This window comes from Kogia breviceps, chromosome 10, assembly GCF_026419965.1.
Source record: "Kogia breviceps isolate mKogBre1 chromosome 10, mKogBre1 haplotype 1, whole genome shotgun sequence".
NCBI classification, from domain to species: domain Eukaryota; kingdom Metazoa; phylum Chordata; class Mammalia; order Artiodactyla; family Physeteridae; genus Kogia; species Kogia breviceps.
The window spans coordinates 97,914,870-97,937,958 of record NC_081319.1 but is presented as its reverse complement, the minus strand read 5'-3'; the positions used below and the strand labels follow the sequence as shown (position 1 = coordinate 97,937,958).

Genomic DNA, 23,089 nt, shown 5'->3' with positions numbered 1-23,089 from the left:
CAGGCAGATTTTTCCTATCCACCAGGCCGCTTCGCTTGTTGCCTTTGGAAGAACGCGTTATCGCTTAGAATTTCTCCCGTTCCTGCTGGCCTCCGAGGTGCAGCGTAATGAAGCGACTGGTTTGGCTAATGTCTTTTCAGAATTAGAGTCCTGCTAGCGTAATTATACTTTTCTTTGATTAAACTGCCAGAGAGGCTGTGCAGGCAGGATGGCACTAGTCATCCGAGGGGAAAATCGTGCGGGAGGAAGGAAGGCGCACGAAACACGCCGAGGCAGCTCCTGTTAGGTTTGGTGGAGGATATCTGTTTACGAGAAGCACACACTGCCATGTGTTTGGTCCTTTGGTTACTCTATAAGCTGCTGACGCCTAGGGAATATAAATGGATTAACGGGGCGATGTAAAGCCAGACATTTACCATCTAATGTAGTAGAGCATGAGATGCGGGCTAAAATATTTATTAAATGAGTCACTCTGATGACTGAATTGCTTCCCAAATGGGCTACTTCCACAACCTTGGGGGTTTATTTAAATTAGGATCTCTGAACGTTGCTACCGTAAGGAAAGGTCTGTATCTACACTCAGGGAGGTGTGTTCATGTGTGTAATTATGAACACCGTGCTTCCGCTTCCAACGCGCATCATCTCTACCACCTCAAACACTCCAGAATGTCTTAAGGGGCTACTTACGGATGTTCACATATTACCTGATAGGACTAAAGCATTTAATTTCAAAGGATTCTTCTTTAGGGGAGACCTCATGTTGTGGCGCCTAATTTTTGCCGAATTCTGCCCTTGCTAATCCTGCCTTCCAGTGTGGGGTGTGCTTCGTTAGTCGCTGAAATAAAATGAGGTCAGGAGCTTAACGCTTCTACTTTTACTGCCAGAGCCCAAAGCGGCACTGCCCACTGTGAAAGGAAAGGAAGTTCAAATAAATTTCACTTTCTGCAGAGACTGACCTTGAATGATAGTTTGTCCTGAGTGGATGTCTGTGAGCTAAGCTCTCCAGAAGCTGTTTTCAATTTGAGTCATCTTGTCTGCATGCCAGGAGAGCCAGCTCTTTTAAGCGAAATGTGTAGTAAAGATTGTAGTAATGCTCACAGATTTGGTAGGGCTCCATAGAGGAGGACATTTCTTGCCGTGGGGTGTACCTGCATTGTGTACAAGTACCATAAATATGTTAGGTTTCTCCTCAGCACCACTGAGGTCATTTAGTAGCAACCAAGGACAGTACTGGTCCAGCTGGAAAGCCCTCACTTGAAATTTTACACAGGGAAAATTTTATAGAGGCATTGCTCACTGAGTCTCATTCTTAATTTCCTCATATATAAAATATATTGAAACATATTTAAAGCACATTTTAATAACTTTCAGTCTAAAGGCGATCTATAACTAAAAGTATTTAGCTGATACAGAATAAATTTTATTTTTATTTTATTTTTTTTTAATTTTTTTGTGGTACGCGGGCCCCTCACTGTTGTGGCCTCTCCCGTTGTGGAGCACAGGCTCCGGACGCGCAGGCTCAGCGGCCATGGCTCACGGGCCCAGCCGCTCCGCGGCACGTGGGATCCTCCCGGACCGGGGCACGAACTCGCGTCCCCTGCATCAGCAGGCGGACTCTCAACCACTGCGCCACCAGGGAAGCCCCAGAATAAATTTTAAAAGAAAGAGTATCCCTGGCTCAGTGAACATATGAAAGTTGAAATTACATTTTGGCCCTTGCCATTTTACTTGAGAGTATTTTTTTAAGTTCCGGGTGTCCACTAACTAGTACTAAAGATGCTTTGCTGACGTTATTTTTAAGTAGAAAATTACTTTAAAAAATTGTAGAATACAGTTCACCATTAATGGCCAAAGACAGTTTATGTTTCCTTCATCTTTGCTGTTTTGGTTCAATACCGAAGCCATTTTCAGATGAGGAAACAAAGCTTGTGTAGCACTTTGGTGTATAAGGCCACAGACAAGTGAAGGGTAGGAAAAACACTGAGATCCTTCTCTGTTCGTCTTTGAAACTAAGGTGCTTTCCACTGTGCCTCAAGTTGATTATTTTTTTATATGGCACCTATACTGGATGTAGAAAATTAAGTACTGTTTTGTGTGTGTGTGTGTGTGTGTGTCTGTGTTACATACATGTGCAGTCTTGATAAGCCAGGTTTATTAAGCTATAGAACTAGAAGGAACTACACAATTTCCTAGTACCTTTAATTTTATCTGCCTTACATACTAGATAGAGAGGCTGGCATTGGTAGGAATAGAGGGAGAGAAATTTTTAGCTAAATAGATTAGAAGTTATGAACATTATAAAGCTGCAAAAGGGCTTCCCTGGTGGCACAGTGGTTAAGGATCCTCCTGCCAATGCAGGGACACGGGTTTGATCCCTGGTCCAGGAAGATCCCACATGCCGCGGAGCAACTAAGCCCGTGTGCCACCACTACTGAGCCTGCACTCTAGAGCCCGGGAGCCACAACTACTGAGCCTGCGTGCCACAACTACTGAAACCTGGGTGCCTAGAGCCCGTGCTCCGCAACAAGAGAAGCCACCGCAATGAGAAGCCTGCGCACTGCAACGAAGAGTAGCCCCTGCTCGCTGCAACTAGAGAAACACTGCACGCAGCAACGAAGACCCAATGCACAAAAATAAATTAATTAATTGGAAAAAAAAAAGCTGCAAGAGACATAGCTAAAGTATCACCTAACTTATATTGCAAGTCAATAGGAGAATATGATTTAATTTACAAATAGTTAAAAATCAACTCTAGGGAGAAATCTATTCTAGAAAACAAGGTATTTCTCTCTATAATTTCATATATATTTTCTATTCTTATTTGAATTCCTTTTGAGTCTATTAGTAGTGAGGACTTATTGTAGGAATTACAATGTCATTAATAATTGTGTATTAAAATGTAATTTCAAGTAATTTTTAATAGAAATGAAACATTTTAAAAACAGTTTTTTAGAAATATTTTGAAATAGAAATATTTTGAAGCCTCTGTCTTATAGTGGCCTGTTTAAAAAGTAATCATATGATAGATTTAGAAACAAGACATATATATATTTTTTAAACATCTTTATTGGAGTATAATTGCTTTATGATATTGTGTCAGTTGCTGCTGTATAAAAAAGTGAATCAGCTATACATATATCCCCATATCCCCTCCCTCTTGCGTCTCCCTCCCACCCTCCCTATCCCACCCCTCCAGGTGGTCACAAAGCACCGAGCTGATCTCCCTGTGCTATGCGGCTGCTTCCCACTAGCTATCTATTTTACATTTGATAGTGTATATATGTCCATGCCACTCTCTCACTTCGTCCCAGCTTACCCTTCCCCCTCCCCACATCCTCAAGTCTCTTCTCTACGTCTGTGTCTTTATTCCTGTCCTGCCCCTAGGTTCTTCATGGCCATTTTTTCCTCTTTTTTAGAGTCCATATATATGTGTTAGCATATGGTACATGTTTTTCTCTTTCTGACTTACTTCACTCTGTATGACAGACTCTAGGTCCATCCACCTCACTACAAATATCTCAATTTCGTTTCTTTTTATGGCTGAGTAATATTCCATTGTATATATGTGCCACATCTTCCTTATCCATTCATCTGTCGATGGACACTTAGGTTGCTTCCATGTCCTGGCTATTGTAAATAGTGCTGCAGTGAACATTGTGGTACACGTCTCTTCTTGAATTATGGTTTTCTCAGGGTATATGCCCAGCAGTGGGCTTGCTGGGTCATATGGTAGTTCTACTTTTAGTTTTTCAAAGAACCTCTATACTGTTCCCTATAGTGACTGTATTAATTTACATTCCCACCAACAGTGCAAGAGGGTTTCCTTTTCTCTACACCCTCTCCAGCATTTATTGTTTGTAGATTTTTTGATGATGGCCATTCTGACCGGTGTGAGGTGATACCTCATTGAGGTTTTGATTAGTGACGTTGAGCATCCTTTCATGTGTTTGTTGGCAATCTATATCTTCTTCGGAGAAATGTCTGTTTAGGTCTTCTGCCCATTTTCGGGTTGGGTTGTTTGTTTTTTTGATATTGAGTTGCATAAGCGCTTGTATATTTTGGAGATTAATCCTTTGTCAGTTGCTTCGTTTGCAAATATTTTCTCCCATTCTGAGGTCTGTCTTTTCGTCTTGTTTATAGTTTCCTTTGCTGTGCAAAAGCTTGTAAGTTTGATTAGGTCCCACTTGTTTATTTTTGTTTTTATTTCCATTTCTCTAGGAGGCGGGTCAGAAAGGATCTTGCTGTGATTTATGTCATACAGTGTTCTGCCTATGTTTTCCTCTGAGTTTTATAGTGTCTGGCCTTACCTTTAGGTCTTTAATCCATTTTGAGTTTATTCTTGTGTATGGTATTGAAACAAGTCGTATTGATTGTAGCTGCTACTCACTGCCTTTTACATGTGATTAATCAATAGTTCAAGGTGGTTTTCATTTCACTAAATATGATTTCTGTTCTTCAAATATTCGTAGACAAATTCACTAATCCATTGACTCACCAGAGGCATTTGCAAAGTTTGTTTTTGGAGTTAGAAATATTTCACACGTTATCCTAATGGATTCCAGTGTGAACTTTCAGAACAAAAACAATTTGCCATAATACTTCCGTGTTACTCTGTAGGGTTCATTCCACAAGACAGCTTTTTAGAAAAGAATGCCTTATGAGTTTCTGTGGGTCAAATCCTTCTTTTTGCAGATGAGAAAACTGAGGTGCATAAGGATTAGGTGAGCAGTCCTCCAAAATTCAGCCACCATTTGGTGTCAGGGCTACTAACAGAACAGTTCCTTCATGAAGAAGTTTCTAGTGGTGGTCCAGAGGTGGCTCCTGGAACCTCACTGCCTCGCTGTTTTCAAATAATGGCTCCTCCACTTGCTAGCTGGGTGACTTTAGGATACCACGATATTATCTACTGCATGGCGTTGGGAGGATTAAATGAGATAATTAGCATGAAGCACTTAGCATGGTGCCTGGCAAGAGAAGGTGCTGGAGAAATATTAGCTGCGATTACTGTCATCTGTCTTGTTACTGCCAAGTTCAGTTTTGACTTGGATTTTTCCTCCTGCTATTGTGCGCTCTTTGGTCTCTTCCGTAATTAAACATCCCTGGATTGGGTCCAAGATGAATGCACCAATTCTACTCTGTGTCTAACAGTGAAAAACATATATTTCTAGTAAAAGCAAGTAAAAGGGAGGTTGGGGAAGAGCCCCTTCAACATTGTGCAGATGTCCAAAGTATTTTGTTGTGCTGGTTTTGGAATTTTAACAATCATGACCAGTTCATTCTAGATAAAAGGGCTCACGTATATGTCTAAATTTACAATGACTAAGCACTTTTTGGTCTGTCCGGTATTCCAGAAAATAGGCAAGGTGAGATCCAGTTGTTTCTCCGGAAGAGGAAAAGTAAACAGCTGGAAGAAGTATTGTTACTGTTGTACTGTACTGTTCTCCAGAATAATAATTTCTGGAGAATTCTGTCGACGTGGGCCCAATGGACACTGAGAGTAAGAGGGACAGCTAGGGAAGGTGTGACCTGAAGCAAGGGGTAGAGGTGGGAAACGGCTTCCATGAAGTCAGGAGAGCTAAGGAAAGGCTCTAACTTGGGCAGGGTGTAAAGGTTGTTTGGAACCCTGAAAAGAAAAGCATGTGCTTAGAAGTGAAGAGAGTGAAGAAGGGCTTAGTGGGGTGTTAGGAAGAGGTGTAAAGAGGGGGGGGAATTCTAATGAAGGTGGGCTCTTAAAATTCTGCTGAAGTATCCATGTACAATCGTCCCTCAGCATCTGTGGGGGATTGGTTTCAGGCACCCTCTGCAGGTACCAAAATCCAGGAATGCTCACGTCCCTTATATAAAATGGCCAGTGTAATGAATACAGTCCGCCCTCCGCATCTGTGGATACAGAGGGCAGACTGTACTCACACAGCTGACCTATTGGTTGATTCTCTTATGTTTGCTTATAAAATTAGCAGGTTGTGTGTGCAGGGCCCCCTCAGATACCAAGGGGTACAATAACCAGTTGTTGCCTTTGAAGAATCGACCTTAGAGCAGCAGGAAAGTAAACTGCTAAATTATTGGAGGAAGCCATTAACTGTGTGAGTAAGGCAGGAGGGCTTCCCAGAGGAGGTGATATTTGCATTAGGGCCTAATGGAGGAGTTTTCTCAGATAAATAAGGAAGGGCAATTTGGTAAGAAAAAAAAATGCAAATGATTTAAATTGCAGAAGAACATAACTTGCCCAGAAAAGGGGAGAAGTTCAGCAGGTAGATTTGATGGAATGTAGGCAAAAATGACATGAGGTAGTCTAGAAACATATGTTGGGGCAATTCTTCATTTTTTTCCTGATGATCTATTTCTGCAGCATTTTTATGTGCCAGGTTAAGCATTGGGAATATAAAAATCGGTAAGATAGTATGGTCTTTGTGTTCAAAGACCTTAAATGTAGCACAGGGACATAGGTAGACCGATACATGCACAGAAGTTTTAAAAGTGTTGAGAGAGGTAGGTGTGTTTTTTAAAAAATAAATAAATTTATTTATTTATGGCTGCATTGGGTATCATCTCTGCGCACAGGTTTTCTCTAGTTGTGGCGAGCGGGGGCTACTCTTCGTTGCGGTGCGTGGGCTTCTCATTGCGGTGGCTTCTCTTGTTGCAGAGCATGGGCTCTCGGCGTGTGGGCTTCAGTAGTTGTGGCACGTGGGCTCAGTAGTTGTGGCTCGCGGGCTCTAGAGCACAGGCCCAGTAGTTGTGGCTCATGGGCTTAGTTGCTCCACAGCATGTGGGATCTTCCTGGACCAGGGCTTGAACCTGTGTCCCCTGCACTGGCAGGCGGATTCTTAACCACTGCACCACCAGGGAAGCCCGAGGCAGGTGTTGTGGAAGCAGAAAGTAGAGAGTGTCAGGCCCGACTTGGGCAAGAGGGAAATCAGGAAAATCCTGGTACAGTTTATGAAGGAGTTCATATTTCATTCAGTGAGCACTGTAAAAATATTAATAAACAGAAGTCTCAATTAAGTAGAGTTGGGAGACCGGACAGGGGAGCTCTCATGCCCTGAGAGGATAGCAGAGCCCAACGGGAAAAAGAAAGTCTCCTCTTCTTGCCTGGCAAGGATTCAGCCAATGAAAAGCCAGGGACTCTTTGTTTACTAAGCCCTCCCAACTTCCTTTTCCCTTCTGTAAAAGCATCCTCCTTTCCTTGCTGTTTGGGGACCTTCACAGGTTGTAGATGCCCAGTTGCATTTCTCTGCTGATCCTGAATAAATCCATCTCTTTGCTGGAGAAGTGACTGGCAGCCCGTTCGTTTTAGGTCAGCGACACCTAGGGTAGCACAGGGATTTTTAAGCAGAGGTCGAATGATTAAATTACCTTAAAAAAACAACAACAACAAAACTTATGAAAAGTTGTACACATGTACAAAAGTATACAGGAGAGGATAATGACCTCTATAGGTTCCTCAGCCACATCCCCGCACTCCTATATTATATTGGAGCAAATTTGAGTAGGTTTTTGCAATGCTGTTGCTGGCAGAGCTTAAGCAGGGACCAGACAAGAAAGGGCCTGGGTCCGACTCTCATAGCCAAGAAGGGTCATTTCAAGACCTTAAGCAGTAAGTATCAAAAGACCAAGATTCTGCTTTTTACAGACTCATAGAAAGGCCTCAGTAACACTTTCAAGCACTAGCAATTCAAAGTCGGTTTGCCTTATTTTCAGCATAACTCTGAACTCATATGTAATTTTGCAGATAATTTCCCCTTCTGCTCTAATATCTTTCTTTCTTTCTTTCTTTTTTTTTTTTTTTTTCTTTTTGTGATATGCGGGCCTCTCACTGTTGTGGCCTCTCCCGTTGCGGAGCACAGGCTCCGGACGCGCAGGCTCAGTGGCCATGGCTCACGGGCCCAGCCGCTCCGCGGCACGTGGGATCTTCCCGGACCGGGGCACGAACCCGCGTCCCCTGCATCGGCAGGTGGATTCTCAACCACTGTGCCACCAGGGAAGCCCTCTAATATCTTTCTGACTTATAGACATCTATAAACATTCACTCAGTTTAGGAGAAGAAATGTTTAAAATATTTGTAAAATCTATAGCTTAAAATATACCCATACGCCTAAAGGAGATTAAAAAAGATCAGTAGATAAAATATACACATACAACTGTATTGAGAGGGGAAGGATCAGAACTTGTTTGCTAGCCCCAAATATTCATTTCTGTAGTTTGCTAGTGAATCCAAATGGTAAGAACTTTTCAGACGTGAATAGGTGTTTATAGAGTTTGAAGACATGGCTGAAAGGAGGGGGCCATGATGATTTGACTTTTGTGTAGGTTGTAAAATAGGGGTCCAGTTTAATTTCTTTTGCATGTAGCTGTTCGGTTTTCCATTTATTTTATTTATTTATTTAAAAAAAAACTTTTTTTTGCGGTACGCGGGCCTCTCACCGTTGTGGCCTCTCCCGTTACGGAGCACAGGCTCCGGACGCACAGGCTCAGTGGCCATGGCTCACGGGCCCAGCCGCTCCGCAGCACGTGGGATCTTCCCGGACCGGGGCGCGAACCTGCGTCCCCTGCATCGGCAGGCGGACTCTCAACCACTGCGCCACCAGGGAAGACCTCAGTTTTCCATTTATGAAGAGTGTCCTTTCCTCCTTGTATACTCTTGGCTATACTATGACACATTCTGCTTAACCGATGGTGATTTGTGTTGTTTCCATTTTTTGGCTATTATGAATAATTCTGCTTTGAGCATTTACATACAAGTTTTAGTATAGATGTATGTTTTCATTTCTTTTTTTTTTTGTCGTTGTTTTTGTTTTTTTTGTTTTTTGTTTTTTGCGGTACACGGGCCTCTCACTGTTGTGGCCTCTCCCGTTGCGGAGCACAGGCTCCGGACGCGCAGGCTCAGCGGCCATGGCTCACGGGGCCAGCCACTCCGCGACATGTGGGATCTTCCCGGACCGGGGCACGAACCAGTGTCCCCTGCATTGGCAGGCGGACTCTCAACCACTGCGCCACCAGGGAAGCCCTGTTTTCATTTCTTTTGGGTTTATATCTAGGGGTAGAATTGCTGCATCATCCGGTAACACCATGTTTAGCCATTTGAGGACCTGCCAGGTTCTTTTTCAAAGTGGCTGCACCATTGTACGTTCCCAACAGCAATGAAGATAAAAAGTCCCATTTCTCTCCGTCTTTCCAGTGATTTTCATTATCTGTGTTTTGGATTTTTGTCACCCTGGAGGAGTATTAAGAGAGAGAGCGAGAAGGTTCTGAGTTGATGGTCAAGAAGAGAGTTGATTCAGTCTGTTTAAGAAAACCGATAAGTTTAGAAAACGTAGACACATAACTCTGTTTATGTTACACTTCATAATTTGCACATATTATTTCCTCGTAATCATCAGAACAGCGTTTTAAGGTTGGAAATACTATTGCGAGCGTTTTAGGGGGGAGGGGACAGAGGATCAGTGCTCATGGCTTCCTCCGTGTCACCTGCTGTTGCGACTGTACCTGGGCCGTTCCTCGGCTCCCGTCTCTGCAGCCGTGGTTGGTTGCCTCTGAGATGTGAACCTCTAAGAAGAGACTACTTGTTTTGACCAATGAGGTTTAACTTCTTAAAGTGATTAATTAAATATGAAAGTGATTCTTTCAGGAAAATTCAGGTAAAAAGGAACGCCAAAAGCAAACTGTCAGTTCATTTAAAAGCACAAGAGGAAATTATATGGTGGAGAGTGCGTTTGGTTAGAACTGGGAAAGCTCAGGGGCCGCTGCTACCCTCTATCTGCTCTCCAGTCACCTCTGTCCTGAGCTGCTTCCACCTGTGAGATAATTATTTCTCTTCCCTGAAGATGTTGCGATGCCTAAAAGCCATCTAGATCGGGGTTAGTAAGCAGTGGTCCCTGAGCCTTGTAGTGGAATATGTTTTGTTTTGTTTTGTTTTGTTTACAATTACAAACGGCTGACAGAAATCGAAAGAAGAAGAATATTTCATGACACAAGACACTCATATGAAATTCAGATGTCAGTGTCCATAAAACAAATTGTGTTGGAGCACAGCCGTGCATAATCGTTTGCGTACAGTCTGTGGTGGCTTTTGCACCACAGCTGCAGAGTTGAGGGGCTGCAGCAAAGACCCGCACACCCTCAAATATTTAGTTTCTGGCTTTCATCAGAAAAATTTTGCTGACCCCTGATACATCACAGTTCTTATAATTAGGAGATACTGATACTGACCATTTCAACACCACATCTAATTTTAGGATTGAAAGGGACTCAATCACATGTCAGTGTCAGTCACCAGAACTGCAGTTTTAGTCCTTTTCAAAGGCTAAATGATGTCCTAGTGTATGCAGAGGGACAGACTTAAAATGCAAATCAAGCTAAAAAGAAACAACTCCTCCGAATTGGGTTTGTGGAGTATCTTTCCTTTCCCCAATCTTACTCTGACCTTTATGTGGGTTTCAGGCTGGCACATGTGATAAAAGAGGATGGATTTGTAATCCCCACCTAAGAGCTAAGCATCCTGATGCTGCTTTTGTTTCGGTGTGAACTCTAGAACAATCGCCTCTGCTGTTTTGGCAGATGGAGATTTGCCTCCATAGTAATTATTTTGCAACCCACAAAAGTAATTATAAAATCAAATAATTAGCTTCTAAACAAGCTGTAACCCCTCAGTGACTCTTGGGAGGGGAACAAAGTTCCTGTTCTTTCATTTTCATTTTTAGGACTGTCACCTTCTGCTTCCCTTGCCCCCTTACCTCAGTTCTCGAGTTATTTTAAGTTGAGTAGCAGTCTTCGATGAAGCATTAGCTGCTTTTGAGGCAACCATCTTAAACAGTAGTACTGCTCCAAGGTTATGGGCGGAAAGACAGAAGCAAGCAAGAAAAAGGAAAAGCAAAGCCTGATTTACTTCTTCCAGTGATAGGAAATCAACTTTTAAAAAGGAATAACAGACTCCGTGCCTGGCTGGTGGGAATTATTGGGAGCTGCATTGTAGTGAGGCCTCCAGATTCTGAAGGTGTTCTCGGGAAGAGTTGGCACCACGGTTTCCTGGCACAAAGTGAGGAATGCAATCTGCCACACAGTGAGTGACCATCCATCACTGACAGACGGGGCACATACCAGAATCTGCCTATTTCTTGAGAGACTTAGAGTCTGTTCATGGGCAAATGTTTGTCTAACACGTGCAGCAGATACTGTAGATGATGTTTATATGTTTGGAAACTTACTTATTTGATGAACTCGGCTACTCCACATGATGGAAGTGTATCCAGAAGCAGATCTTGGCTACAGGCACCATGATGGATTTGCTACATATTCAAGAAACGCCCCTTCCAGGGACTTCCCTGGTGGCGCAGTGGTTGGGAGTCCGCCTGCCGATACAGGGGACACGGGTTCGAGCCCTGGTCCGGGAGGATCCCACATGCCGCGGAGCAGCTAAGCCCGTGAGCCACAATCCCTGCAACGAGAAGCCCCTGCTCGCCACAACTGGAGGAAGCCTGTGCGCAGTAACGAAGACCCGCTGCAGCCCAAGATAAATAAAATGTAAATAAAACAAAAAAGAATCGCCCCTCCAAATCTCAGTAACTCACTGATTGATGGCTCCCTTCCCCAGCTCACTAAAAAAGCCAAACAGCCACCGACAGGAGCTTATCATCCCCCAAATGAACACGCAGTGAACTTTTTGCTTGCCCAAAGCCCTGATGTTTTCATAGCCAGAATGAATAGTATGCTGCAGTTTCCAGCTAGTCGTGATATGAATTTTTCATGCACTATTGAGCAGGCTGTGGTCAGAACGCCACCACCCAAAGTAAAACTGAAGACAAAGAAACAGATTTTAATATTTTGCAGCTGAAAGAGCCGTTTGCAGTGGAAGTAGAAATGATGCACTCTTGGACCCCTCCCATCCTTGCCCCCGGGTCTTTGAGGGGCATCAGGAACGTAAATGCAGATTTCTTGTGGTAAGACAATAGAAGTAGCTTGGAATACTGGTGAGTGTAGTAGTCATTGGGCTGTGTGCCTAGGTTAATTTGTCAAGTTTTTCTAGAAGGCAGAAGAGGGAATACATAGAAGAAGGAGCGTCTACGTTCAAGAAATAAAAGTAAAGACAAGAGACAGAACCAAAGACAAGAGTTACTCTTTGGAAGAGGAAACTTACGAGTATCTTAGAAGACCCCCATGTATAAACCAGATAAAAGGGGGATTGCTGGTTTAGGTGGGGGTGGGGAGGAGGGCCTGCCCTCACAGAGTGCCATGGAGTCCTAGAGCTTTCCAGAACCACAGTTTTAAAGTTGTTCTTTGCTCGACTCCACTTAGATGAGATACAATGTAGAATGATTCGTTGCATTTCTACAATGTAAACATCAGCTCATAACTGGGGACATTATATCCCCAATTTTTATCCTGTGAAGATGATGAACACCTAGTAGAGCAGCTTGTGACATAAATAAGGTATAACCCAATAAGGTGTAGGTTTTTCATGTGCGGGTATATGGAACACCCTAGAACAGAGTTAATTTGGGGGCAAGTGTATATATTGGCTGAAGGTTTGCATTGCATTACATCACATATAAACGGGTAGTCATGTGACATCTTTAGCTTCAAATTATTTCACGAGGAATGTTTAATCTCGTGCCAACATTAACAATCACCTCTTTAAAAAGGGCAACTGCTCAAAATAAAATTGCATCAGGTGTACAGTCCTTTTTGCTTCCTCCTTAAGGTTGTTGATGGAACATTGTTGAAATTCACCATTGGATTTATAAGCAAGTGTTGAGAACCCAACAGGAATGACACTTAGCATTTAAACCGTAAGCAGATGGGTCAGTGTGTGTTACTAGCTCCAAGTACATAATTCGCCTTGAATGAAATAACACAAATTTACTTTGAAAATATCATAGCCTACATTACAGTAAGATTTAACTGGGAGGATTTGCACCAATGCTTTTAGAAAGCAAACACGGCTTATTTTTATTGCAAAATCCTAAGAGTGCAATTCCTGGCAGTGTTTACCAGAGAGAAGGAATTAGCAGCCTCCAGGGGAGGGTTAGGCAAACAAAGCCTCCTCTGGGAATCCGGCTCCTAAGTCTTGGTTCCAGTAACCTTGGTACAAATTGGCCTCAGACAAATTTCAGTCTTGGCCTTTGTTTTACTTCTTGCGAAAAGGGGTGAAGGAGAGGAGGGTCGTGCTTGTTTTCCCAGAGGGTGTTGAGAATATTCAGGAGGCTTCTGGAAATTTTTCAAAAATAGAAAACACAGGGGGTTTTGTGCTTTTAAGTCCGTGGCGCTAGCTTCCACATTCTAAAGGGATGAAGGAACTGGGTTTCTCTTTTCTCCTTGTGTTCGCCTCTCAATTCGTGGTGGTGGTTGGTGGAAGGGTGGAGGACTGAAAAGGCTTCATGGCTGGTGGGACTGGGGAAACAATAGTCACTTTCTCTCAAGGTGAAAGAGCAGAGAGGTCCCCTGAGCTAGAGGAACAGATGACTGCCATCTGCTTCTGGCTGCGTGTGGCCTCCGCCCGTACCCAGCCGAGCCCTTTTCAGACTTGCAGGTCACAGAGCTGTGAGCTCTGAAGAGCAGTCTCCCGAAGGCTATTCCAGAAACCCAAGTACCTTGCCCATGGCCGGTCCCCTGCCCAAAAGACAAAGGCTGCCCAGTCAAGCCAGAGGGGGTGGGCTGAGGCCCCTAAGGGATACAGATCCTCTTCAGAATTCAGTCCTCTGCCGTCTGACTAAATCCATAGCTATCACAGCATTTTTTTAAGTGTACCAATACGTCCGTGACTTAGGCATAAAAGACGTTAGAGTGGATTTTGGACTAGTCAGGAAGTGGGTGGGAAAATCGGGGTACTTTGTACCTTCACCTTTGCTTTTAATTTACTCCTTCTGCTTCCTTGTGGACTTGCAGGGTCCTATTTTGATGGGTTCCCCCGACGCACAAAAGTTTAAAATAGCCGTGTTGCTTGTGGGAAAATAATAATTTTCTGCCTGGCATCTACATCTATTGAGGTCTGTACTCCTAGAACCAGTCCAAGGTAGCAAGGCAAAAAAGACAAGTTCTCCCATGCCGTTTGGAAATATGGCCTGCCCGAATTCCAGGGTCTGTGCCATTCCAACAGAGACCACAGAAGCACTAATCTTCCTGCCAAAGACCTCTACGGTAAAGGAGGCCGTGTCACGCTTCTCTGCTATTGAGCTTCCCAAAGCAGCTCTGATTACAAAGTGAGAAATTTTAAAACTCAAGTTCTGAAGTTCAGTGGGGATTGTTGTCAACTTTAATGAGATGCTTTCCAAAATGTGTCCCATAGAACACGTGCTCCATGGGATGGTAATAGATGGTATGTGAAAAATTTCAAGGTCAAACTAACTGGAGCCAATAAACAAAGTTAAGTAGATTGTTTTAATTTCTGAGCCCTTGGTGTGCCCATGTGCCTAGTGAAACGTCGAGAACAGAGTGTTTGTACCTCTTTACCCAAGTTTATTTTATCACACACAGTGGGTTTTTTTTCGAGGGGTGGGGAGCATCACAGGTGATGAACGTCCTAGAAAAAAATTGTGTGGCTTCAGAATCCTCCCATAGAAAATACTACATTGATGGACTCTTTCCCACTTGTGAAAGATACAGAATCACACAGAACAATGAGGTTTGTGCATGCATTCTTCTTTCTGCCCAGAAGCCATTGGCATTAAACTTCATAGTAATCGGGAAGAAATACTTTCACTTTTGCTGAACATGTTTAGTGAGTTTTGGTTAAAAGAGTTATGAGGGCTTCCCTGGTGGCGCGGTGGTTGAGAGCCCGCCTGCCGATGCAGGGGACGCGGGTTCGTGCCCCGGTCCGGGAGGATCCCACGTGCCGCGGAGCGGCTGGGCCCGTGAGCCACGGCCGCTGCGCCTGCGCGTCCGGAGCCTGCGCTCCGCAACGGGAGAGGCCACAGCAGTGAGAGACCCGCGCACCGCAAAAAAAAAAAAGAGAGAGTTATGAATGCAAATTATTATACCTTTGTTTCAGTAAATCCAGGAATTAGGTGCTTTCTCTGTTTCCCTAGTTAAGCTATGTGATAGGACCATATGGCAGGTCTGGGGTTTCTAAAGACCTGTGATCTCAATGTGGAATATTTTAGGTCAGTGTTTCTTAGTCGCGTGACTATTGACATTTTGGACTAGATAATTCTTTGTCCGGGGTGGGAAGTGGTATTCTGTGCGTTGTACAGTATTTAGCAGCACCCCTGGCCTCTACTCACTGAGTGCCAGTAGCACCTACTATCTTAAAATGTACCTGGGATTTGTCCTAATCGGGTATGGTAAGGGGACAGACGGGGAGATGACTGCCTTTGAAAGAAGGGTTTATTACAGCTCCTAGGGGGAAGGGACACAGCACCCACGCAGCACCCCCCGGGGAAGTACCAGGGTTGTCGGGAGGCAGAACGACTCGAGAGAGAGAGCATAGCCCAGAGTTTCATTGTGTTTTTCACGGAGAAGGAATGGGTGGATCGAGGCAGGCAAGTTTGAGCAAGTTTGGGATTGGTTCGTTTGAATAATTTTGACTGGCTCAGGTTGTAAAGGTGGTCTCTAGTTGTTGAGCACCTGGCCCTGGGGTGATTGAGGGCAAAGGAAATAACTCACTTTCTGTGTGAGAGTTGGGGGATAAGCTTTGGATTGCTTGGTTTGCATCAGAAAGGTGCCCTGGCAGGCAAGTTGTTTACTATCTCTAGGATGTAGCTAGTTCTGGGAGGGGCAGCCTCTCCAGGCTCCAGGATGTCAGAGCCTCATCAAGTGCAGAAAATATTTTAAAACATGCTTCATACACCCACCTCCCCCTTGTGACAACCACAAATGTCTCCAGACAGTGCCAGATGTCCCCTGGGGGCACAGTGGCTCCTGGATTAAGAAATCACTCTGGTTACCGGCCAGAGTGGGCAGTGCCAACCGTAAGTGGGTTCACCAAAGCAAGAGATCGGTGTGGACTCAATCCCAGGAGGGGGGTTTGTGTGAAGGGGCTGATGTGGATTGGCCGAGGTCTGGAAGGAAGAAATCCTAAGTGGAGGGGTTCACGGGAACAGGAGCAAGGAGGGGAGGCAAGTGTAAGTGTATCGTTGTTAGATAATAACAACAGTAATGTCTTAGTCACTTGCTCAATGCCAGGCCCCATGCCAGCGATGGGAAATATGGGCTTAATCTTCCCAAGAGCCCCAGGCGATAGGTACTGTTTATTTCAGCTTGGCAGAAAAGAAAACTGAGCCTCCGAGGAATTAAGCAACACGCTGGTCTCACCGGTAATAAGTGCTGGGGTTAGGATTTGAAATCCGGTCTCTCTTTAATACAAGGTAAAGTTAAAAGATATTAAATTATAGGCAGAAGCGCCTGGACCTAAACGGATGTGCTACACGAAGTGATGGTAGGTTCTTCAGCGGAGGGGTGATAGCGTGCAAAGAGGATTTTGGTTCAGCTCGTGGCCTCGGCTCTGCAGCAGACACAAGGAACTGGTCGCAGGTGGGCAGATGCAGGGTGGTGCTGAACAAGGTCAAGCAGTAGAGCTGTGACGATCGGTTTTTAGCCAAGGGTAGTGGTAATAGGACTGGAGCAGAAAGGGGGTGTCAGAGATGTTTCCTGACAATAGGAAGTAAAGGCTGAAGAGATGCAGAAGGGAAGGTTACTCCATAGCGTCTAAGACAAAAGCCTAGAAGAACGGTGGTCCTCTCCCGTCCCCTTCTCCCCGGTGGGAAGGGCACAGGTGTAACAGAAAGGCAGGCTGGGATCTCAGGAACAGGGTAGAATATGGGCTCACTTAAAGATTTTGGTTTTAGTTCATTTCTGTGCCTCGTTTTTACTTTTCATAGTAGTGTACACTTGTTATTCTTGCTATGAGTTAGGCACTGCTCTTTGTACTTTCCATATATGAACACACTTATTCCTCACGATGACCTCTGAATGCAGTCTCCGTTTGGCAGATGAGGAAACCAAGGCTCGGAAGGGTTTAACGGCTTGCCCCAAATCTGGCTCCAGAGTCATGCCCTTTAAGTTCTCAGCTTTGCAGCTTCTGGAGCACGTTATATGCCCAGCTGCTAGGCATTTGGGCAATGTTATCTCCTATCATCGCTGGGTGCACTTACGTACTTCTTGGTTTTCCCAACTACAGAATGAAGGGGCTGAGCTTGTAAATCCCTTTTAGCTCCGTCGTTCCATGTCTGAATAATAGTTCTACTTATTAAACAAGTCAGACCGAAGTCTGTTATTTATTATCATGGAGACCTTTTTCTTAAAAAGAAATGTCTTCCTTTTGAGGCCTTGGTTGGCCCAGGAAGAGATACCCCTTCCCTGGAATCCCAGGCCTCTGAGCATAGTTCATGGAAAGCCACTCTGCTTTCTGTGTACCTGTTTCTTCTACTCATCTGTGAGCTCCTTGAAGGCAAGATGGTGTTTTATTCATTTTTGTATTCCTGGCTCATAACGTGTTCCCAGTAGAAAAGATCAATAATTTTGTGGGGTTTTTTTTTTTGCTTTTTAATGATTTCAGACCAAGGAAATCAGATTTCATACGTTGCACTTAGTATATAACATTACCATGATTCAAGTAAACGCTTTCCCGAAGAAAAGAATAGTATTAGCCCTCAGGATGGCTACAAAAATAGATGACACGGGAGGTCCCACTGAAAGGAAAGGAAGCTTCTTACCTAGGAAGTAGAAAGCAAAGGGCTTCAATGCCTAATAGTATAAGCACAAGCGTCGAGTTGATGTTACCTACTGTTGAAGAGCTTAGACAGTGTCAGCAAACTTTTTCTGTAAAGGGCCGGGGAGTAGACACTTTAGGCTTTCACCGTAAGATCTCCGTGGCAACTTCTCAGCTCTGCTGTTGTAGCCCCAAAGCAGCCACAGGCAGTAAAGAAATGAAAGAGTGTGACTATGTTCCAATAGCATTTTATTTACAAAGACAGGCAGCAAGCTGAATTTAAACCAAGGGTTATAATTTGCCGACCCCTGGTGTAGACTCTCAAGTGTGAGAGAGGGTGCAGATCCCAGCTGTGTCACCTGCTGAGTGATTTTAATTCAGAGTATGCCTCAGTTTCTGCATCTGTAAAATGGTGACTCTTTTTAAAAAAATAAATTTATTTATTTTGGCTGCGTTGGGTCTTCGTTGCTGCACGCAGGCTTTTCTCTAGTCGCGGCAAGTGGGGGCTACTCTTGTTTGCGGTGCGCAGGCTTCTCATTGTGGTGGCTTCTCTTATTGCAGAGCATGGGCTCTAGGCGTGCGGGCTCAGTAGTTGTGGCTCGCGGGCTCTAGAGCGCAGGCTCGGTAGTTGTGGCGCACGAGCTTAGTTGCTCCGCGGCATGTGGGATCTTCCCGGACCAGGGCTCGAACCCGTGTCGCCTGCCTTGGCAGGCGGCTTCTTAACCACTGCGCCACCAGGGAAGCCCCTGTAAAATGGTGACTCTTAACAGCATGCACACTTAGGGCTGGGGTCAAATGAGATAATATAAATAAAGCGCTTGGCACTGACCCTAGAATACGTTAAGCGTTCAGTAGGTTGTGGCCATTACTGTAATTATAAGTATTCTTTATATCCTCCTGGCTGTTTTCCTTCTTGCTTTGCATTGTAGTAAATGAATCCACATTGAACTCATGCTTGTGAGTGCTATGGTGAGATGTTTTATTTGCAGCCCTCTTTTTCTAGCTGCAGAGTTTTGAGTTTAAAGAATAATAAGAAAAAATGGTATCTGTAGTTCCTACCTATGAGGATTGTTGTAAGTATAAGATTCACGTGTAGTAACGCACACAGTGCCTGGGACATGACACTCGATATGTCGTAGCTAATAAGAGGAGGAAGGAAAGAAGTTGAAAATGTAAGTTTTTTTAAATGAAGACTGTAAAGAAATTCACTAATTAGAAATCTGTAATTTCAATTAAATAGGAATTCTGTTGGGGAAGATTTTAGCATTCATTGTGCATAAATGACTTAGTTTTACATTTGGAATCAATTAATTGCTTGGCTCTGTTAATCAGTGATTTCCTAAAGTGGAATCCAGTGCTCGTAAACTAGGAACTTTAAAACGAGTCGAGCTATTTGCTTTTCAAAATGATTTGTTTATATTATAGCAAAAACAAGACAAATCCCACAAGCAAAACAGCTGTCTGTCGGTCGTGAGGCACAGTCTGTGTTACGTATTGGGAGCACTCACTATGAACAGTCACGTATGTGCTGAGCCAATGATCCAACAGTAATATATGCAAGAGGTGAAAGCAGAGCTTGTTGATCGGAGCCTGGCTTCTTCTGAGTCATGTGTTGTAAGTTATAGGGAACAGGGTTTCTCAACCTTGGCACTATTGATATTTTGGGCCACATAATTCTTTATTATGGGAGGTTGTCCTGTGAATTGTAGGATGTTTAGCAACATCCTGGCCTTTACTCTTAACTGGCAACTACATTTATAAGGAGAAAAAAAATCTGTGGAGAACAGCAGCTGATTAACCAAATGAGCTAAAATTCCTGCACAGTCGTAGAAATACAGCATTGGTGCATATTCATGTCATCAAGAGAGGCTGTGGCTTCGTTACTCCATGTCCCCCTCCATCCACCAGATCCCCCCAAATTAGGAATAACTCAAAATCATCTTCAAACTCTTAAACATTCGATTTTTAGTGTCAGCAAAATGTTTACGTTGCTTTTTGGCAGGGAACTGATAATAGAGGATGTTTTTCCTCTATTTTTGTAGCCCCAAATAAATTGTAGACATGTAACTGTTTGAACTTATTTTTCACCTTCAGGATGCACTTGACCTATTATAGGAACTGTTAACATGATAGCACTATATCATGATATCGGGCTAGCATAATAGCACAAAAGTAGTATTGCCAGAGTTTTATGGACAAGTTGTCTTGTATGGGTACATTGTGTTAAAATGTACCATTATATCATTGATTCTTTCTACAAACAGCCATACATAGCGTTTATTGACAATTAGACGAAAACAATTTTAGGACCAACACATAATGTTTATTTCCAGCTGTTTATCCTCATTGGTCAAGCTCAGAACCAGACAGGAAAATCCTGTATATGGTATTGATTCAGTCTGTCAGAATTTTTGAAGCTTAATTCAGGCAAGTCTGACTACTGTCATTCTGCTTCAACTTTTACAGTTTGAACTGTTCTAGAAAAGAACTTTCGTGGTGCTATAAAGATAGAGCTCACTTGCGTACTCCTGTCCCCTTAGCTTGCTAAGTGCTAGTTTATGTTTTTAAATAAAATTGTCTATCCTGAATATGATAGAGCAAAACTGTCTCAAGAAGTATTTCTGCTAAAATTTCTGTACAACCTACCTTCAAGAAAATCTGAAAATTGTTTTCTCTATGTCTTATCTAAGCCATTAGATGATTGTGTGTGTGTGTCTCACAATATTGTGAGTACTTCTGCAGAGCTGAGCCTCGTCTTTTTCTAATTCACAAAGCTGCACAGAGTACAGATGCTCAATAAATGTTGAACTGAATTCATGAAAGGCGGTTGGATAGGGAAACCAATTTTTGTTAAAGTACTTAATAGAGAAATCTTTTCCCTCCAAACCACTTCCCCTCGTATTTTATCTTAGAAGTTCAGTTATTGCTCTCTTGGTGAGCTGAGAAAGAGCTAAAAATAAACAGCTGGGTTTTTTTCCCCCCAGTGGGTGTGTAGCTGAGTTCTCCAGATAATATTTTTTTAAAATCCTGTTATTGGCTTTGGGGTTGTGGTTATGAGTATCTGAGTGTTATAGAGAGGATTTCTTTGTGAGACTTAAATTTCCTGTGTCTTCTCCATTTGCAAATAAGGATTCTTTTAACTCGGTTTGTCCTCCTGAGTTGAGTCTTCTCGAATACATTCAATTCTGTTACTGCATCTAATTTTTAATAAGCGTAAAAGGAAACAGTTATATTTGCATTTGAGCCAGTATGAATGGCAAAAATTTACTTTTCTGGGGAGCAAAGAGCCAGGAAATAGATGAAGAAATTACCTTCAATGTTCCTTGAGGGATAGTTCAACAAATATCAAATACTGTTAGAAAACCTGTGAAAATATTGACTTCATGGTGTCGTGTTTCTTTCTCCTTAGTGGATCTACCCCAGACCTCAGGCAATTTCTATTTACTTACATGCCCCTGAAGCCTTCATAGGCTGCATGGAGTGTTTGCTTTGTGCACCGCATGGTAACGGTGTGAATATATTTGAATTACTCTTTGCTTTCGTAGTCAACTTAGCTCTACGGTTAAAATCCAAATTATTTCCCCCAAGACAGAAATTAATTTTAACTATGTCTTATTAACTTAGTGGGTTAATAAGCTAGTGGGTTTTTAGCTAGTGGTTTGTTTTGTTGTTTATTAATCTATAAAGACTATACTTCCTTTTTTTCAGTAGAGTGCCATTTTCATGTAAATTAAATCCTATAGAATAAAGATGAATTTGGCATCCAACTAAATTTGAACTTATTATGTACCCTCCTCTCATAAAGAGCCCCTTCCCTCCCCCATCCACTTTTTAGAAAGGAGTTGATTGTCTCCTTTCAAAATATTAATATTCCAGAAAAGTTAAATGTGGTAGATTATTTTTTTTCTTTTAACCCAGGAAACCATTTTAGTGCACGGTTCCAGTTTTTGGTTAAATTCCTACAACTCTTTTTAAAAATACAATAAATTTGCTAGGTAAGAATTATAATTAGTGGAACGTCAAGGTAATATTTTTACATTTAAAATATAATTTTGTGATGAATTTGTAAAAATAATAGTAATATTTGTTGGGGTCTTAACTATGGCCAGGAACTGTATTCCACATGTAAGTACATTATCTTATGTAATATAAAAACCTGTAAAGAAGATGATATTGTTCCCAATTTAAAGTGGAGAAACTTGCTTTATAGTTCATGAGGCACATGTCTATTCACTCCAAAGTCAGGCTTTTAAATGCTGCATCACACATACCCCAGTGATAGCCTCTGGCAGGAGAGGTGACATTCAGTTATCAGTAATTCCTTTATGCCCTGTACACTCGACCACACCTCCACTAAGTACCACTTGTAGATTTCTGTTACACTTAACCACAAATGCAATATTCACGTTACAATGGCAATAAGCTTTTCATAATTTAATAATCACAATGGCTGATATGCTAGATATAAATGCTTCACATATATTCATTCTTCATAACAATTTAAGAGGCAGGTTCTCTTACTTCCTCTCTTGTACAAAGGAAGATATTGGGGCTTTGTATGTGGCTTGTCGATGGCGTACATGGGTTTGCATCTAATCTACCCCCCATCAGAAAATAGAATTATAGAGAAATTTGAGATCATCTCTGACTTTATGACCCAAATAGAACCACTGTTTAGCCAAGTTTTTTCTTCCAGATTCTATGCTTACGCATAGATAGATAGGTAAGTAAACCTCTCTTTTAGAAAAATCAAATTATACCATATATAATACTTGACTTACTTTCCACTGAATAAGAAACCATGGCAGCTTTCATGTCAATAATTAGAGGTGTCCATCATCATTTTTAATGGCCGCATAGTTTATGTTCAATGCTTGTCCCTTAATTTAGTTAATCCCTAGTGATTGGGCCATTTGGGTTACTGTCTTTTTATGCTAATAAAATGCACAGGGAGTTTTTAGTTTGTGATGTTACCCCTTCAATAATATATCAAACTTGACCCGGGTCAACAGATCTCTTGTGGCATATGGGACAAACTTTTGTGAAAAGCCAGTGACTGAGGTGAAGCAAAATATCCCCAGTTCAGTTAGAGTTGGGACAGCACTTACAACTAAGACAGCTCTTCTAAGAAACAGGAAAATGTGAGAGAAATCTCCCTGTGTCGTTTCCTCCCCATGGCTTTTAGAGGTAGATACTGTCTCCTCCGCCACAGCCCCATGTCCAGCCGTGGCTCTGCCTGCAAGTAAATAAAGGATGAATCTCAACTGCGATCGTTTGTCCTCACCACGTGCATTCCAGGGGATAGGCTCTGGTTTGTGTATATATAATATTTCCTATTGTGACTTTTTCTGAGAAACATTCATGCATTTATTCACTCAAAAAATATTCACTGATCATTTCCTAGGTGTCATAAATGGCCCTTGCTCTCCAGCGTAGGTTAGAAGGTTCGAT

General features: G+C 42.8%; 1 protein-coding gene across 13 annotated transcripts in view; it reads left to right on the top strand.

Annotated features, from left to right (window-relative positions):
* PHACTR1 (phosphatase and actin regulator 1) overlaps positions 1–23,089 on the top strand; it is a 536,379-nt gene that overhangs the window by 294,071 nt on the left and 219,219 nt on the right. The window lies entirely within an intron of this gene.